This window comes from Lineus longissimus, chromosome 7 (assembly GCF_910592395.1).
Source record: "Lineus longissimus chromosome 7, tnLinLong1.2, whole genome shotgun sequence".
NCBI classification, from domain to species: Eukaryota; Metazoa; Nemertea; class Pilidiophora; order Heteronemertea; family Lineidae; genus Lineus; species Lineus longissimus.
In genome coordinates this window covers 14092633-14112492 of record NC_088314.1, presented here as the reverse complement: position 1 = coordinate 14112492, position 19860 = coordinate 14092633, and the positions used below count along the sequence as shown (strand labels likewise).

The window sequence follows — 19860 nt, the reverse complement described above, 5'->3', positions numbered from 1 at the left end:
GCAGTAGGCACCCCCGGAACGTATTGGTGCCGAGGTTGGGGAAACGGTTTACCTGTTGTTAGGGTATCGAATCTGGGAGCAGGAAAGTAGGCGGATGGTGGAATGTCACGATACAACGGCTCGCGAAAGTATCGTGGCCTCAAAAGAATCCACAAAACCACAGAAATCGAATAGAAATAATTTAATGAACACAACTTGAGAATGTATAGAGAAATTTACAGAAGTTTGGAGACAAGAAAATCTACGTGTTCACTGGTTGAGAGATGGCGGCGCTTGACCTAGAACAGTGGTGCCATCTGCCCGACGTGAATCACACTAACGTCACAACCAAGGACAGAGAGACAAGACGAAACGGAGACAAACCAGCTTCGTCACATGGAAGCATCCCACTGCTTTGTGGAGTGGGATGATCAAAACAATGCCTGCACACAAACCACTATACTCGATGTCAAACTCGACATTTTCGATTTTGTGTACTGCCATCATCTGACCACGCCTATCCAGCCTTTTGAGTCTGAAGGAGAGATGGCGACAGAAAGAGTCCATTTCGTCCATGTCTTGATTAAGTTTTGCAGGTGTCTTACAAGGGTTTGTAAGTTTTTTCAGCAGGCTCAACTCTTCTTCTTCAAACTGGTTCATTTTGCCCTTCCTCAGTGTCTTGGTAGTCCTCCCGTTCTTAGCTTTGTCGGCTGTGGTGGACCGTTCGGAAGGAGAAGAGCTGCGGCGTTTGGTCGACGGACCTTCCGATGTCATAGGAGGGACCTCTGGGTCATCCGGCAACTTTTCACGACCTTCCACAACCTTTTACTCTTCAACCATATCACCATCTGAATCATCGTTTGAATCTTCTTTTCTTTCCAATCCTTCTTCAAAATCATTAGGGGTGTTTGCTTGTGCCTGAAATGAGAAAAATAGGCATATTAATCTTCTTTTTTTCATTTCAGATGCCCGAGAGCCAGGATGAGTGGAAAATTGTTATGTCAGAGTTTGAGGACAAGTGCAACTATCCGCTTTGCCTTGATGCAATAGACGGCAAACATATCAGCATCGAGAAGCCAGGAAACACCGGATCAGCATATTTTAATTACAAGCACTTTTTCTCTGTCATACTTCTTGCGCTTGTTGACGCAAGATACAGATTTCTGTACGTTGATGTTGGGGCCCCGGGTCGCGCAGGGGATGCTGGAATATTCCATCAGTCCACACTGAAATTTGGCATGGATTACAACACATTGAATTTTCCTCCAGATGCAGAACTTGGAACAAGTGGAATACTTGTCCACCCCCACATGTCTGTTGACTGGCACTATACCTCCCCACACTCAGAAACCACTAACGCCCACCCCTTCCTGCCACCTTAATACTTCTGGATGCTCTGGACACGGTAGTTGATAAAAGCTGGACTCAAGAAGCTGGACGCTAGATTACGATCATCGGATTGCATTGCCTGGATTCAATCAACCTCGCCTCCCGTTCATGGAATCCCAGTGGGCCTAAATTTACTAGAGCTGACTGGACGGGAAGAGAATGATTAGGACTTTATACTTTCAGGGCGTTTGTTGAGATGAGGTAAAAATAGACATACATAGATCGCATTTGGAATGCTATGCGTCGACGACCAATTTAGAGAAATGATATAAGAACGCTAACTTTGATCATCGGGTTCAGAGAAATTTTCAGGAATAAGAAAACATTTCCGATGTCCTTCCTGCTGAGTTTTGTTGGTTATCCTGATAGCTGGGAAAAGCATGCTGTAGTAATTTTACGTAACCTGCCTTTGGTCTGGGAGTACGAGACCTTGTTACCTGCTGTGTTTGCACTATCTTGATGATATCATCAACGTGAATCAAAATAGACCACAATCAAACTTTCGACTGGTAACAATGAGTCGAGAACTATTTCCTATAATATGGGGGTGGACAAGTATTCCACCCCCATATTATAGGAAATAGTTCTCGACTCATTGTTACCAGTCGAAAGTTTGATTGTGGTCTATTTTGATTCACGTTGATGATATCATCAAGATAGTGCAAAGACAGCAGATAACAAGGTCTCTCACTCCCAGACCAAAGGCAGATTACGTAAAATTACTACAGCATGCTTTTCCCAGCTATCAGGATTACCAACAAAACTCAGCAGGAAGGACATCGGAGATGTTTTCTAATTCCTGAAAGTTTCTCTGAACCCGATGATCAAAATTAGCGTTCTTATATCATTTCTCTAAATTGGTCGTCTACGCATATCATTCCAAATGCGATCTATGTATGTCTATTTTTACCTCATCTCAACAAACGCCCTGAAAGTATAAAGTCCTAATCATTCTGTTCCCATCCAGTCAGCTCTAGTAAATTTAGGCCCACTTGGATTCCATGAACGGGAGGCGAGGTTGATTGAATCCAGGCAATGCAATCCGATGATCGTAATCTAGCGTCCAGCATCTTGAGTCCAGCTTTTATCAACTACCGTGTCCAGAGCATCCAGAAGTATCAAAGTGGCAGGAAGGGGTGGGCGTTAGTGATTTCTGAGTGTGAGGGGGTATAGTGCTGTCTGTTGACTGTGCTTTAAGAGAGACTAGGCATGATGCCAGTCTCCCTTAAAGCCCAGTCAACAGGCATGTGGTTTCAGTATTAGGTCTTTCATTGTAGCAATGCGAAAATATAAGCAATTTTGGTTAGGTCCGTCATTTGTTATCACCAAGTAGCTTTTAGAGTGACTCAACCATTCTCTTGATTACAGCGGCCGCCTTAGCGCCACCACGCGGAGCCTAGTGGTATTAGGCTAAGTATCTTCGCGCGCGATATGCACCATTCTGGGAAAACTCAATGGCGAAGTATGCTCATCAGCATAATCTATTCTCAACTCGAGGTAATCTTGCGCAGTGTTTCTTCGGCCCAGATACATTGTAATGGAAAACGTCTAGTACAAAGAATGCCTGGCTTGCGCCAGACTAATAGGTGAAGAGAGTCTGGCCGCGCGAGTCTACTGTGATAAAAATAACCATTGCAGAGACTCTGTGACGGAGGTATATACTTTTTACAATTAAAAATGCTCTCAAAAGACGATAAGGAATGATTATTAATTAATATTTCCTGAACTATATACCTTCTAATTATCAATTTACATAAATTTTAATAAATTCACATCTTTTAAAACATTTGAGCACCCTGTTTCCTAAATATTTCTTTTTTGGCACTTAATTTGGTGATTTTTCGAAGAAATCTCATTATTATTTATGACGTTTTGGATCACGTGATGTTAATCAAGCCGTTTTTCGCGGCAATTGCGTGCACGACGCGATATTGTAAAAATATTTTAATGCACAGCGTTTCTCAAAAAAATTGTGGTTAAAAGTGAGAATGGCATGATTGTAGCCTGTTTGAGTTCTGTTGATGAATATGCTTAGTCTGACTATAATTTCTACAACTTGTGGCCAAATGACCAGATGATTTTGAGCCTTTTGATAAAGCTACTGGTAGAATAGTCATCACATCAGACATGTCAGAGTGACAGTGACTGACTGAGTGAGTGTTATGAATATGAGACTGGAGGTATGTCATGTGTTCCACCATATCGTCATTGATATTGACCAGGAATACTATCGATTTGTGTGGATGTGCTCAAACAGTAATGCTTCACTTCCGAACAGATCCAGGTGACTGAGATGTTACTACTACTTACTACATTGTTGGGCAATCCGACTGATTCTTAATTCAGTAATTTCTCTGTATATCCTCTGTGAAAATAAACTTTCTCATAATGATATATCTTTTGTTTGTTTGGTAATTTTAGTTGCCTATGTTTAGGCACCTTTTTGCCAGATTTGCCTGTAAAAGGCTGCCATAGTTCAGGAAAAGAAATCATATACACATTACAATGTGGATCTTCACGGTCCAAAACACCAGGGCCTACTAGGTGACATGGCTCAATAATAGGCATTGTCTGGTAATTTTGGACGACCTTTGGATGGATAGTTTATTTTCCCTGACCCTGGCCTGGGTCTGAACGAGCTTCCAAGCCATCAATGATGCTTATAAAGCCGGGAATAGCCTCATCAGTACCCCCACAAGAGTTATTTTGTGCCAGACATCGCGCACAGAACTTGCCATCATCTCATTTTTAGAGTTGCTGTATCAGTAAAAGATAATACCAAAAAGCTGATAAAGTATGTAATTTGAGCAGCATGACCAATGCCAGTGTTAAAAGGTGTAAACTTAACCTATTACAGGACATCTTCCTGCAAGATTGTGATTGGTTTAACTTGAAGTTTGTCATCAATTTGTCTGTTGTAATTGTACATCCATGCTGTTGTCATTCAGGAAAAATCTGCTTTATCTTTCAGCTAATACTTTCACTTCTCCAGTCAATCGGGTTTGATGAACATGTCAAGCTGTTGAATGGTGTAAACAATCATTAGCAAATAACGTCACAAATGAAAATAAGTTTGATTCCTTCCACTTGAAAAGTTCAACAGCACCACTTGCAAGAATTTAAATTTGGCATTGTGTTTTACACCCTTCAACAATTGACTGTCTGTTTGTTATTGGTGTTCTTGTTTCAATGTTAGCGTTTCACTGTTAAAGAGTTTCAAGATGCAGAAGAGAGGATTAGTTATCTTTAATGTTAAGTTTCTTCTTTGCATCATTTTGTCATTAAATTTGGGCAATGGTGGTCTCATGAAAGGAGGGATGGGACGGCAGGATGGGCTATTGGACAAGTTTTCATAATCAGTATTCTAGAACACGTTTTGTAGCGATGGTGGCGATCCTAGTGTTTGGGCCTCTTCGGCTCAACTTCGGGTGTGGTCGGAACCTAAATGCGGCTGCAACATTTTCTGACAAAAATCAGAGGCAACTTAAACGTATTTTCCAGCCGTGCGGCAGAAATAATCATTTTTACTATCGTGTTATTCAGTCAAAGATACATATAACAATAAATATCAGTCATTACTTCTGAGCACGCGCGATGTTTTTGATGAGTTAGGTGCATTTATTCAACAAAATTACGTGAAAAAATTGCAAATTTTCGGGCGACGACCGCTGTTCAAAGTCACGTAAACAGCAAACCTCAGGACTTTTTACACTTTTTTCTTAATGAAACTACTAATTAATGTTTCATCTAGAATAATATGTTCCGTTTACATGTCATTCAGAAAGATTTTGGCAAGTTTAGGATCGATTTCCGACTTCATATTTTTCACGCCTAAATGTACGCGATAATGAACTCGTAATGATATGCAGTGACGTCATAGCGCAGAGAGAATTACGCGAAAATGGGGGCGCGGCCAACTGCTGGAGCATAGAAATAGCAGAGGTGTAACCGTTATGTAATGAAACCTGAACATCAGTGTGTGCAAACATATCATACTCAAAGACTTTGACGGAAGCTAAGAAGGAAGAATGAAGAAGATGCAAGCTAAAACCTCCGAATGACGCGTTCTCTCAATTTCAATTCCCAACATCATGTATAGAGCTGTAGGCAATAAGTGGTCAAACTCTTTCCACCAATTCTCTCTTACTTACCAGGTCGAGGGCAGAATCTAATTTAAAAGACGGTCGCCCACTTTAAAAGAACGTCTTTCAATCGAGACGGTTCTGTTTACTTATCGCATGTGTAAATTCATCCACACGACATTGTGGCGTAAAAAAGTCATATGAGAAAGTATATCAATGAATTTCTTCATGCAGCAAAGTCTTGCATATTATTGAAAAGTGGAATGGTTCGATGTCTAGTCTAGCTTAGATGTATAGATTTAAACCAGATTCAACTTTGAAGAAAGTTTCGCAATATTACCATCACAAGGTGTGAAAACTTGCGTCCCATCGGAGCTGTGCAATATCTGTATTCTCACTTCTTCACGAGGTCCCGTCATTATACAGACGAAAGAAAATAACCAGTGATATAAACGAAATATACTATAACAAATACTATGGAATGTTTCCAGCCAGCCAAGATATTGGTTGATGATCTGAATAAGATTGTATGGACAATACGTGCAAATCTACCCAGATACATGTATACATGTACAGTCCTTCCGGAAAGTAAATGTCCACAGGCTTTTTTTAATATCACAGTGATAGAATAAGATAATTGAATGCGGTTTTCGGCAGAGAATGGTATATCTAGTTGGCCATGTATCTGTTGTATTTGGACCCACCTAATCCTGTCTCTTCATTATGTAACAGGCAGTTTTAAAAATGTCTAAAAAGTCACTTTTTTATTATATTTGATTATCGTTCTTTTCACAATGTATGGGTAAACTATGATGCAACAAAGGTTTTTTTTGCTTTCATTACTAGAAAATTCCTGCTAGATTCTTTCATTTTGAATATCAATTTTAGGTCGCCACAGATTATTGTTTTTTTCGGACAGCTGGTGACATTTGAGAACACCCCTCATAGTCAGCAATGCAGTCAGTCAGGGTCTTTATGGCCAACTCAGCTCATACGTGAAGGATGTGGGGTCTTTATCAAAGGTTATGGAAGAGATTAAAAAAATAACACAAAAATCGTAAGCAAAAATGTGCATTTGTCATGACTATCGAACACTCTCTATGGGATTGCAAGTACCAAAAAATGATGGTCATAAAGCACAGTTCATTGGCTCATTTGAATTTTTTGAAAAGGCACATGGAATAAAAAAGTGATTTTTGGACCTTTTTAAAAAATGCTTGTTACATAATGGCGGGATGGAATTAGGTCCACCAAAAAACAACAGATATATGACCAACTAAATATACCATACTCTGCTGAAAACCGCATTCATTTATCTTATTTTTATCTCTTTATCTGTGATATGAAAAAAACCAGTTGACATTTACTTTATGGAAGGACTGTACATGTGTAGTCTCTAAACAAGTTACTTGCACTGACTAAGATAAGGTGATATGATGACAGTTGCCAGTTCTGGTTTTTTGATGCGATATAATTATGGTGTATAAATTAGGATGTTTCATGCCCAATGAATTCTCCCAAGCATCTTTTTTACTTCGAAAAATATTGGATAAAATCAATCTGATTATTCAACTGATTCATTTTGCCATTTGCATAATACAGCATCAAAAAGCACATTTTGGAAATTTGATAAACATGTTTACGTACAAAACTAAATTGTTTGCATTAAACGTTGTGGAGCAGCTAAATGTAATCAGATTGACGGGATAAAACTACTATGATTTATGATTGAGAACTAATTTCTATCTTCTGCTTTTACAGAGCCGTTCAAACTCTCTATTATTTATGATTCTAAGTGCTTTGCTGCAGGTTGTTCTTAATCTGCAAATAGTGGTTTTAATTTGTTCACGCAGATTATGTTTCTTTTCTTCACGCAATAAATACTTTTGCGGTTAACTGTTTATTTTCACCAAATTTTGGCCAGGCGATTATTCTTTCATTCGCACCAAGAATAAGCATATGATGTGAGACAAACTTGGCATCTAAGGTCATCAATAACGTAGGCCAAGCATCCACATCAGATTGTTTAAGGCATGCCGCCAAATTTAACATAAAAAGAAGTATAGCACGGTTTTTAGACTGAAACTTGTAGCTCTCATCTGGGTCAAAACCGAGGTTGGCTCCAATTTTCGACCGATGAACCTCAACGACGACGTTATATGATCCGAGCAAAGACACAATGACAGAGTCTCCCAATTTTCTGAAGAAATCATCACGAAAGATAATCGACGTGGATGTACTATATTCGTACGGTTTTTCTAAAATGGTGATGGAATGTTTTCTGGCTGATGATTTAAAGAGGTGACCATTTATATCACATTTGATATTCCCTGACATATCCATATTAAGTGCTATGGTTGCAATGTCGGCTTCTGACGTAAGAGAGTAGCGAATCCCTTTTAGGCTTTTAACATACTCAAGTTTAAGATTGAACCCTACGTCGACTATTTTATACCAATCTAACCAAGACACAGACAGGGTTTTTTTCCTGATCTTGTGCTTCTGATATTTGCATCGATAGGTCAACTCCAAGAAAACATTCTCACCGCATGAAATCATTTTGAAATATTCGAACGTCGAATTTTTCGGACCGAGGCTTTTCTTCAGTTCGTCATACGGCAAAATCAACTCTCGGCAATTGCTATTTCCATTCAAATCAACTTGAAATGCTCGAAATGTTTTATAGGCAGATTTCCTTCCAAGACGAGTGCTTACACCTATGACATCATCGCCATATTCTCCAGTAATGTATGTGAGCTCGTTAAAATGAAAATGAGATATGATTTTAAAATCTCCACTAACATCTTGGCTGAAGACGTAGACGTTACGGTAAGGACTCAAGGAGTAATGAAAAACAGCCACTGTGACTATGACATTTAGCCCAGTGTGGTAAAAGACCGATCCCGCCCACGGTGGGAACTGGCCATAAATCCTTACATCCCGGTACGACCCATAGTTGCCCCTCTGCTAGTTCGGCGTTTTGGTTGAAAGTTAAGATAAAACATCTTCAGGTTATAAACATGATGAAGGATTAATATGCTCAAGTTAATATAATACAATAATTTTGAGAGACGGAATGCTACTGCTTTCTTGCTCTTGATTTGACAATCGTCACAAGTAATAATGCACGCATCTTGATTAAATCAAACCATTATTAACGTATATTGCCACTTTGGGATAACATAATTAAAGAGGTTTCGTTCCATTCTGACTTCCATTGGGGAAACCTTACGGCAACAATATTTATAGCCAGCCTGGTAAAACCACGCGCCTCCCTGTGAGATCTCGTGATGATTAGGTAGTCGATCGCACCGGCTCTCGCGCCTAGAAGCGCATGCCCAGTATGAATTGAGCCCAAACGCTATTGCGCCAGGCCCGAGTAATAGTAGAGTAAAATAGCGTAACAAAGAATGACCCAAGACTTTGTGTACGTACGTAAACTGCAAAAAACAATCACTAACCCTATTGGCCGAATTTTTCACATCCTTATATCAATTATTCTTCAATTACTTCCCTTTTTTGCCCCAAAACTGTAGTCTGATGCAATAGAACAAATGTGTATTACATTCGTCTTCCACCTTTTCTCAAAAAACACACTCGGCAGCCATTTAAGTCGAGGTAACCCAATCCGAGGCATAGCGCTAAGTGAGTCGCCAGTGCCAAGAAGGACGCTGTGGTGCTTACCCCGACTTTCGAACTCACTATTGAACAGTGAATATAAGAATAGCCATATTCGATAATCAGTTGTAAATTTTCCACGTTTTGTCTTCTTCCAAACACAACGGATGTGGAAATGGTCCGGATCCATTGAAAAAGTAATGCAGGTCATTTTTTCCTGCATGTTGGTTGTTTTCCTATGCCTGATATTGATTGCGGTTTAAACAATTTGATACCTATGAAATGAATATTAGTAATATATTCTAAAATACCTTGGTACCGTAAAGTCAACTTTTAAATGGAAAATGCATAAGCCTCGTTCTGAGAGTGGAGTGTTTTGGACACGCAACCAAGATGCTCTACCAAAGTTCCCTCGGGTTGCACTAAAATGTGGAACCATGCACACAGCTCACTTCAGAAGTTTGAGGCTCTCAAAACACTGCTTCAAACACAAATCAGCCAAGGAAGCATCAACCACCCTAAGTTTTTTAATGAGCACTACACATATTTGCTGAGAAAAACGCTCCAAATAGCCCATTTGCGCGGATTTTAGCGTCACTTGAGCGAGCCGATCCGAACTTCCTATACGGGCTGCCGTAACATAATGTAAACAACGGCGCTACCGGCGCTCCGGGCAGGCGATGGATGGAATTTGCCAAATTCGCACATATTCAAGTTATTTCGTGGCCTATCTTTTTAAGTTTGAGGTATTTTAGAATAGAAATTGAACCCTCGGCTTCGGACCTTGGTTGAGTTACCAAGACACTCTCGGGTGGAGCTAAAATTTCGTCCAAACCCTCGCCTGTCAGCTCGGGTTTGGACTGTATTTTAGCTCCACCCTCGAGTGTCTTGGTAACTCAACCAAGGTCCTCCGCCTCGGGTTCAATTCCTTAATTCCATAACTCTCAAAGTGTTGATACATGTATTAAAACATCGATATGCTTATACTGTTTTTGGAGGCTGTTTCCGCTAAATAGGCGCCATAACCCGTTTTGAATTTCTGGGCTTTTAACGTTCCAAATCTCACTCCGACTTTACCTCCAAAGGTCGAATCATATTTACTGTTATCTAGTAATATATATATACCAGTATTCAATTAATCAGTTTTAATGATATTCTTTCTGCGGTAAAGTGTTTTAAATTCCAAATTGGATCGGTGCATAAAATGAATACAACGTAGTTGTTTCCAAGTTTCAGTCCACGACTTGGAATCCGACTAAATTATATACGCCTTAGGCACATGTCTGGAATTAAAAAGTAATTTTGTGCAGGTACACGTAATTTATCGCTGTGGAGTATTTACCAGTTCAGTTGAGTCGAAGTTATCACCAGACGACTGTAATTCACCATCAATGTTGAAGTGTAGGTGAAATGTTTATTCTTCAGTTGACCTGTTGACATTGCGCCGTGAATTCGGACGAGAATTGGGTTTCTTTTTCAAAAGCGACTATGGTACAAAAGTTAAAGTTCGATTTCACTGTATCGTTCGAGTTCCACGTTTAGCGCACACGATCCATCTCAAAGTCGAGCATATTCCTCAACTCCAATGGTAGTCTTGATGGTTTTATTACTGTAGAAGAGAAAAATTTCGCGTGCAGGATATTTTCGCGAATTTCGCGAGTAGGTCATGTTCTCGAAAATGTTCTGCCACAAAAAATCTACTGCTTTTCATTGTTGCTATGTTCCACGAAGGTATTGTCTCCAGCTATAGGCGTTGTGTCGATCTCGGTTTGGTATACTATGTAGGTGATAAAAATACGGCGTATACCCTCCTCATTTAGCACGTATGACATCTAACACCCTCAAATTCTAGACCTTTAAATGACTATTGCCTAATTGACACCCATCTTTGTGTGCTACAGAAGCTTTAAATTACTCGACACAATGATGTTGACAGTATATTGGAGTATAGACGTCTACACTGCAGCGCCTACTCACTAGGAGCTCTATGTCAAGTAGATTTTTTAATTTTGGGGAAAAAAATTATTGACTCGCGAAAATATTTTGCCGCGTATATATCCATTATTCGACATTTGCGAAACTTTATGGCGCGAAAATATTCCGTTCTACAGTACCATGAAACTCGCGCATAGTGCTGGCAGTTTCATTTTTCTTTCTGTGTATTTCATAGGCATCGCATCAGCAAATTTTACGAGTCGTATAGGTCACACGATTGCCGAAGATAATTCCGACAATGATGGTGGGCGCGATGCGCGGAGGATGGAGATTCATTCAAACAATCTGTAGTAATTCCTAACATACTTGATGTACTTAGAATATCAATCCGCGCAGTACACGGGATCGTCAGTCAGGCAAAAGCACAGAGAATAACAAAACCTGACCGACGACGGGTCGATAGGACCACCATGCTGGCGTTTAACTTGTTGTGCACGCAAAAACAGCAAATTATGTCGTTATTGCAAAATTGGTTACGAGTGTGAAAATTGAAATATTGGCTACCTGCTTTTTCCAAAGCCGATGTCTTCTGGTCCGGTCACGGCAGTTCCAGCCCTTGGTAGCAGCATCCTTGTGAAGGTGGCAGGTTTCCGTTTGATCATGGCCATCAATGCCGTTCAGGGAGGTGGTGGAAAAGGCAACACACCTCTGAATATTCGAGCATGCTACGCCACATCGAAGAATCGACTGAACTCGTAAAATTGCATGAGTTAAATTATTGTCGGTTCCGCTAATGTGCATTGTCATGAAGTGGAATGAGGAAAACACTAAATTTGCTGAAGGTATGACCATATTGGTTAAAACGTGCAATAATCACTATAATATGTCGTGAATTACATTTACATGGAATATGAAAACTCAACCAATAGATATCTCTATATCGGACGACCTACTTTCTCGAGATATTGATGGTGTCATCGCAAATGCCACATTCAAAACTTTTCGTAGCGAATCTTTAAAGAAATTTACATGAATGCTATATAGAATCTAAACGTGAATAGAATTTGTATCTTCAATTAGTTTTGTAAATGACAACCTTACTTGATCCTTTTTGAACAAACTATATCGAGACTTCCAGTGCATTTGACAGATAGATTCTATATAACTTAAACTTAACTTCTTAAATCTACCTACAAAACCTACATGTAGCACCAAGAGGAAATGACGTTATTTCCTGTTGGTAGCAGCTATTATAATTCCAAAATTTATGAAATTCTAAATAAAAATTTCTATGACGATTTTGTATTCATTATCATTGTTTTCTGGAGAAAGGTAACGGCTTTCGCTTTTTATCTTCGAGAAATATTTAGAATGTGACTTTTTCGTTGAATTTACAATACAATATATGGCTAAAAAAGATTAACTAAGTGTCATCTACATCTGTGGTCGATTGAGCACCACCCGTGGAATACTGACATTAGGTTAGTATGTTTTAGCTGTGAGGTACATATAGAGAGAGGTGTTAACAAAGATATTTGCTGTGACGAGTCTACATTGTAAAGAAACTACATATGTAGCAATTTTCTGTGCTCCAAGCCGAGTTTGGGGCATTGACACATAGAGTGGTCGTTAATTGGTGGAAGGAATATCCAAAAGAGCGAAACATTTGTATATCATATTGATTTGATTATAATTTGGCCGTTATTTACCGCTTCGTTATTTACAAATGTACTGATGGATACTTTTAACTGAAACAACTTCTCCTTGAAAATTTCACCGAAAGTTTAAAACCGTGTTCCATATAAATAGAGTCCTTTAGGGATGGCAATGTTCGGAGAAGCATGACAATTGCACCGTATTTAAAGATGAGACGAATGGTTGGCATGCCGTCGGAGTCATTAAATTACATGTAAGAATTGCAATGGAATAGTTGTCCTGTTGCGTTTCACCATCAGAAACTGGCCCGTCTATACTCAAATACGTTTTGGAGGAGCCCAGCAACGTCCTTATGAGTATGTCGTTGATTTTGAGAACGAATTCGTGTATTGGCGATTGTTTTGGGGAAGGCTTATGTCCGATCGAATTCCCGTAAGAAATCGGTAATGCCTGCGTCGACAGTCTTTGCATTGTTTAGTATCATGCGATATTCCGATGGGGTTTGAATAGAATCTCTGCTCTCTGAACATGGTGGGACTATGTAGTTGCCGTTATATTGTATAGGCCTATGTAGGCCTACTTAAGCTGTCCCTTTCGGAGTTGCAGACGTATATATTGGTGGTGGTCGAGGCTCGGAATCTGTATTTCAGGAATCGCACTGATATATACCAGTATATATATCATATTATATATATTCAATAAGAATCACGGGAAAAAAAGGGAAAAAAGACCATCGCGGGTTCCGACCTCGGGTCGCTGGCGGCAGGCCAGTGTTTTTACCATTAGACAACCAGGATTCCTAGAAATGTCAAGGCAATTTCAGTTGCCAGATTAATAGATGGCAGCACCGTCTATTACATTTGCTATTCATACGGAAAAAAAATGTGATCTCAGATTGTCCAAACGATAAAACACACGAAAAACACGTTTTGCGCTGAAAATATGGATTAGAGACGTAGCTGAATGGCTTCGCAGGTAAATTCTATACGCGTATACGAACAATTAGGAGATTCCATCCAGCGGTTAAGGCTGTGGTAGCCATAAAGAGACTTTTACCAGTTCTAGTATTAATATATACAGTAGATGACTAGTGACTTCATGAAAAAATAGATAGTAGCCACCTTGACACAAGACAGAGGGTAAGCCGCGTCATTTTGTTCTCGTGCGGCAACTTGGCTGAAACGGCCGGGAGTCACAACGAACTTCTCTCAGACTCGTCCCATTGTCTGAAACCTTCCCTGGGCATTGATCTCACTCGCTACCCTGTCTAAAATATATACAAATTTAATATTTACAGTATACGTGTTCGTAATGGTATGCGGTCCAGCATTGTCAAAAGGCTTAGAACTCATATGTTGGTATTGTTTTAACTACACCAACTGTGACCAAATCCGTGCGGTTGTGAATCATTTAGTTGTCAGACGATTTATGACGATGATGACAACGGCTTGGTGACAAAAAAGATTAAATCAATACTGTATACCGATTCCGATTAAATGAGAAGCGTTTTGTTATCATTCATAGTTTGAACCTTTTTTTAAGATTTGCATATTAGCTAGTCATTGTATCACTAGCCTAAATTTAAGTGTGCAACAAATGTAGTGCATTTATCAATGTAGTAGTAGTGTAGGTGAATGTACAAGCGAATAGTGCGAGCGTAGAACTATGGCATGGTAGTTATACATTCATTAAGTGTGTGCATAATACTAATAGTAGCACTGCAGCATTTTTTGTCACTGCATTTCTCTCATCCTAGACCATCAATAATTACGGACGGCGTACCCCTTTAAACGCTCATTATGACGACTGCACGCAAACAGGTCACCAGCATTTCAGTCATCAACGCCTTCGTTCAACACAATCTGCTAAGATATTTTTTTCTATTTTTAGAAAAAAAAAGTTCTTGATTATTTAGTAGCCCAATATACTCTGTTTACTCACGTATACCGTCTTCCTATACATGTTTCCCGAAATTGGTGGCTTGCATTGGAACTAACTTTTTCCCCCGCGCCCCCATTTCCGCGTAATTCTCTCTGGGCTATGACGTCACTGCATATAATTACGAGCTCATTATCGCGTACATTTAGGCGTGAAAAATATGAAGTCGGAAATCGATCCTAAACTTGCCAAAATCTTTCTGAATGACATGTAAACTGAACATATTATTCTAGATGAAACATTAATTGGTAGTTTCATTAAGAAAAAAGTGTAAAAAGTCCTGAGGTTTGCTGTTTACGTGACTTTGAACAGCGGTCGTCGCCCGAAAATTTGCAATTTTTTCACGTAATTTTTTTGAATAAATGCACGTAACTCATCAAAAACATCACGCGTGCTCGGAAGTAATGACTGATATTTATTGTTATATGTATCTTTGACTGAATAACACGATAGTAAAAATGATTATTTCCGTCGCACAGCTGGAAAATACGTTTAAGTTACCTATGATTTTTGTCATAAAATGTTGCAGCCGGATTTAGGTTCCGACCACACCCGAAGTTGAGCCGAAGAGGCCCGAACACTAGGATCGCCACCATCGCTACAAAACCAACAAACACTTGTACAAGGTCTATGGAGTAAACCGCCCTATCATTCTTGTAGGATATAACAAAAGGTCGAACATGACTATTAGGACCTAACTGCTTGGTGTTGAGAATATTGATTGGTCTGCTTGTAGATGGGAGGAGAAGCCAATCATACAGATTTTCTATCATGCTGATGCTGCAACTACACAAGAAGTAAATTAAGCATAAGTCACAGCACAAAGAGTTATCAGGACAGCCAAGAAAACTATCAGCAGAACACTACAGAAGATAATTTTGTCTTTGAAGTCCAAACCGTCGTAGACATTGTGCAATATTCCTTTTTGATGAGGTGATGTTCTAGAATACTGATTAGGCCTACATGTACATGAAGACTTCCCACCATTGCCCAAATTTAATGACAAAATGATGCAAAGAAGAAACTTAACATTAAAGATAACTACTCCTCTCTTCTGCATCTTGAAACTCTTCAACAGTGAAACGCTAACATTGAAACAAGAACACTAATAACAAACAGTCAATTGTTGAAGGGTGTAAACACAATGCCAAATTCAAATTCTTGCAAGTGGTGCTGTTGACCTTTTCAAGTGGAAGGAATCAAACTTATTTTCATTCGTGACGTTATTTGCTAATGATTGTTTACACCATTCAACAGCTTGACATGTTCATCAAACCCGATTGACTGGAGAAGAGAAAGTATTAGCTGAAAGATATAAAGCAGATTTATCCTGAATGACAACAGCATGGATGTACATTTACAACAGACAAATTGATGACAAACTTCAAGTTAAACCAATCACAATCTTGCAGGAAGATGTCCTGTAATAGGTATTTAGGTTTACACCTTTAACACTGGCATTTGTCATGCTGCTCAAATTACATACTTTATCAGCTTTTTGGGCAGAGACATGTATTCATCCACGACCGGAGTCACATAGAGCTTATCAAAATGTCAAGTTGTGGTAAATACATGGCTGGGATGGAACAAAGTGGAATTAATTCTCAATCTGTGGTTGATTCTTAATCTACAGAGTCAGGCCATCACAGAAATATGCTTTTTGATAATATATTTAAGAAAATGTGGTCTCACTGGTCAGTTTAGAACTTGTACTTTGACAGGGCCATATCAATGCGCCAGTGACGTTTTGATGGATATGGTGTACGGAAATCTTTTTTTCTCAGGCAATCGGTATTGGAATGTTTTTAAACTTTATTATGCTATTGGCAAAGGGTTCTTCTTGACACATACAAAATTTTGTGCAGATTGATTGGTCCAATGTGTACTTTTTTTACCAAGACTTATGCACAACAATGTACATGTAATGTACACAGGTTTTAATAGAGGTCACTGGCCTTTTGGTATTATCTTTTACTAATACAGCAACTCTAAAAATGAGATGATGGTAATGTAATCGTATTGTATTTCAATGTATTCACCTTGCATTATTCCTGTTAACGAACAGGTAGGCCTTATGCAGGACCCAAATAGGTACAGGTGAGAGGATTTGAACTGACTGCGGCATTGCCCGGCGCATTGCGGTACGCTGCTGGCCTTATGATTGGTGGCGTATTTTGCGCATTGACTCGGCGCATTGCAGTACGCTGCTGGCCTCCTGATTGGTGGCGTATTCGTGGTGCAGTGGCGCAGTGGCGCAGTGACGTGTGCGTGGTGCTGTGGCGCATTGCAGTTCATTCCCTGTCTCCTGGTTGGTTGGGTCCTGGATATAAAACTGCCTCTCCCTTAGCAGCGGGAGTTCCAAGTTCGCTCTTGGATAATTAAAAGAGTACGTATAACATCTTAATCTCGTGTGGATGTTCTTCCCTGTTTGATCCCGGAGTTAGTCCCCAAGACTGAAACCCCCGGGAGATCAGTAATGGAGATCCCCGATAACAGTAAGTTCTGTGCGCGATGTCTGGCACAAAATAACTCTTGTGGGGGTACTGATGAGGCTATTCCCTTTATAAGCATCATTGATGGCTTGAAAGCCCGTTCAGACCCAGGCCAGGGTCAGGGAAAATAAACTATCCATCCAAAGGTCGTCCAAAAATACCAGACAATGCCTATTATTGAGCCATGTCATGTACTAGTAGGCCCTGGTGTTTTGGACCGTAAAGATCCACATTGTAATGTGTATATGATTTCTTTTCCTGAACTATGGCAGCCTTTTACAGGCAAATCTGGCAAAAAAGTGTTTAAACATAGGCAACTAAAATTACCAAACAAACAAGAGATATATCATTCTGAGAATGTTTATTTTCACAGAAGATATATAGAGAAATTTCTGAATTAAGAATCAGCGGGATTGCCCAACAATGTGGTAGTAGACATCTCAGTCACCTGGATCTGTTCGGAAGTGAAGCATCATGGCTCATGCTTTACTGTTTGAGCACATCCACACAAATCGATAGTATTCCTGGTCAATATCAATGACGATATGGTGGAATACATGACATACATCCAGTCTCAAAACATAACATAACACTCACTCAGTTACCGTCACTCTGACATGTCTGATGACTATTCTACCAGTAGCTTTATCAAAAGGCTCAAAATCATCTGGTCATTTGACCACAAGTTGTAGAAATTATATTCAGACTAAGCATATTCATCAACAGAACTCAAACAGGCTACCATCATGCCATTCTCACTTTTAACTACAATTTTTTTGAGACACGCTGTGCATTAAAATATTTTTACAATATCGCGTCGTGCACGCAATTGCCGCGAAAAACGGCTTGATTAACATCACGTGATCCAAAACGTCATCAATAATTAATGAGATTTCTTCGAAAAATCACCAAATTAAGTGCCAAAAAAGAAATATTTAGGAAACCGGGTGCTCAAATGTTTTAAAAGATATGAATTCATTTAGGATTGGTCAACCACTTCGCAAAAAATCATTTTACCAAATATCGTCGCAAAGTGGGAAAATATCTTTGAGTGAGGTATGTTCAGCGACATAGCGACAGATACAGTATTTTTGTGTGTCCTTGTGAGTAAACAAATAGGCCTACCTTTTAATCGGGCGGGCAGCAAGGGCTGTTTGTATCTGCATGGCACTGGAAGAGAAATATGGGATCGCATGTTATTTCATTTCCCAAAGGAGAGATGATTATTATTGTTAAATCAAAATCATACTGAGCCGACAAAACTATAAAAATGAAGGCGCTACCTTGATTCACGATAACATAATGTTTCTCGGCTTTGGGGCACTTGTGTATAAGCCATCCCTCTGAAAGAGAAAATAATGGACGGATGTTGCGGGCAGCAAGGGCTGTTTATATCTGCATGGCGCTGGAAGAGAAATATGGGGTCGCATGTTATTTCATTTCCCAAAGGAGAGATGATTATTATTGTTGAATCAAAATCATACTGAGCCGACAGAACTATAAAAATGAAGGCCCTACCTTGATTCACGATAACATAATGTTTCTCGGCTTTGGGGCACTTGTGTATAAACCATCCCTCTGGAAGAGAACATAATGGACGGATGTTACTAAGTCTGTTTCTGAAGACTTTTAGCCGAGCTGCTAACTAAACGGAAAAATAACAGTTATAAGGCCTACCTTTTATCCCGATTGCTTCTCAGCAAAATGTGTGTGCGTAAGTTGCCCGCACATGCGAAATGGGGGAAGTTTTGCCCTCACAGCTCTTAATAAAGCTTGAAATATTCCATTTTTGACCAATCATGGAGGCTAGAAGTGTAGTTTGCCACGCAAGGAGTCACGAGACCATAATATAATATTTTCGTATTGATTTATAAACGAAATCCTTGACCTAAAGCCCTTCGAACTGATCAAGGCACCTCCAGGCACTTTTGAAATTATTCTCAAGAACAATTTCCCACTGATTATATAGGGCGCTTGATATTTCATCACAGATCCAAGCTCAGATTAGATATAACTCGGCCAAAATGACAGCCAGTAAGTGCGAAAATGACTTTTTTCTTGTTCATGATTCATTATAAAACAATTAGGCACTTTAACTTCACCTTTCGGTCACCCAATAGCTCTCATTAGATTGTGCGTATTAGAAATGTTGCCAAGAGAATAAGTTCATAAGAGTTTTTTCTTTGTTGCTAGAACAAAAACAATTGTTATCGCTCCAAGGACGGCTGGAAAAAGGCCTAATTTAACATGCCGGTTAACCAGCCTCTCACTTGTACATTCTACCTTTTTGAAATGACGCCAAAAATCATTTAAACAAGAGCTTGATTTGGCTCATTGACATACTAACTAGCGCGCTTTATTTTATCAAAGTGATCTTGAACTCATCAACTACGTAAACTTTGCAAAGCAGTTCAGAACATTTAGTTCTGCAATCAGATAATGAGTTGGTCTTACATCTCGTCCACGAAATAACAATGGGAAGATATTGTGGGCCTAAGTATCTTCTTTTTTTCCTCTAGCATTTCTAGTAACCTACCTCTCATTAGATTGTTCGTATCAGTAATTTGTTTTTCAATAGCAAACTTGTTCTACTTTGAGGAGAAAATCATTTGAGTAGGCCCAGCATATTCTCGTCATAAGGCTATTATGAGCAAAATGATGTTTGCTGTGGTGGTTTTTCTCTTAACCATGATGTGATACAATAGAATTAAACCAACGCGTTGGCACCGCCGATTGTTGCTTTCAATACGACTTATTTTGTTAGTGCACAT

General features: G+C 39.4%; 1 long non-coding RNA gene across 1 annotated transcript; it reads right to left on the bottom strand.

Moving 5' to 3' along the window:
• Positions 1-200: 200 nt before the first annotated feature.
• On the bottom strand, positions 201-18434 carry LOC135491460 (uncharacterized). Its single transcript, XR_010447831.1, has 3 exons — positions 18373-18434; positions 18215-18259; positions 201-897 (listed from the first exon to the last, which is right to left on the bottom strand). It is a non-coding gene; the product is annotated as an uncharacterized LOC135491460 (long non-coding RNA).
• Positions 18435-19860: the final 1426 nt, after the last annotated feature.